This window comes from Mandrillus leucophaeus, unplaced genomic scaffold (genome assembly GCF_000951045.1).
Source record: "Mandrillus leucophaeus isolate KB7577 unplaced genomic scaffold, Mleu.le_1.0 Scaffold110, whole genome shotgun sequence".
In the NCBI taxonomy this organism is placed as follows: domain Eukaryota; kingdom Metazoa; phylum Chordata; class Mammalia; order Primates; family Cercopithecidae; genus Mandrillus; species Mandrillus leucophaeus.
Genome location: NW_012099210.1, coordinates 4,603,223 through 4,603,960, shown reverse-complemented (window position 1 = coordinate 4,603,960; position 738 = coordinate 4,603,223).

The following is a 738-nucleotide window of genomic DNA, read 5'->3' as shown; positions in this document are numbered from 1 at the left end:
AAAAAAAAAAAAAAAAAAACACAAGATCCTGTCCTTTGCAGCAACAGAGATGGAACTGTAGACCATTATCCTAAGCAAACTAATGTAGAAACAAAAAAAAACACAAATACCATATATTCTCACTTTAAGTGGGAGGTAAACAATTCGAACACATGGACACAAAGAGGGGAACAAGAGACACTGGGGCCTACTTGAGGGTTGAGGGTGGGAGGAGAGACAGGATTTTTAATATCTATCAGGTACTATACTTATTACCTGAGTAACTAAATAACCTGTGCACCAAGTGCCCCTGATACCCAGTTTACGCATATCACAATGTTACAATGTACCCCTGAACCTTAAATAAAAGTTTAAAATGAAAAAATAAAACTGGATCCACATGTCTAAGGCTTCCCTAAACCACTGGGTGACAGGAGCCCCGACCCTACAGTATATAATTTAGAAGGTGAAAGTAACCTCAGGCTGGGGAAATACCTGTGGAACCAAAAGACACATGTACAAGAAGTTGATTTTGCTGGAGTGGATCATTCTTATGAAAGAAAAAAGGGATATCTGGTTAGCAGGACTGTAGAGTAGCAAGAAATAAACCTTTAAGTCATGAAATTATGAAGATTTTTGTTAAACTAACATTAGTCATCTCAATTAAAACAGTAATTTTTACCAGTAATAGGGTTCTCCTATAATAGTGAATATAAAATGTGTGACATTGGCTTTGAAGTCAGGTAGTAGAAGTGAAGA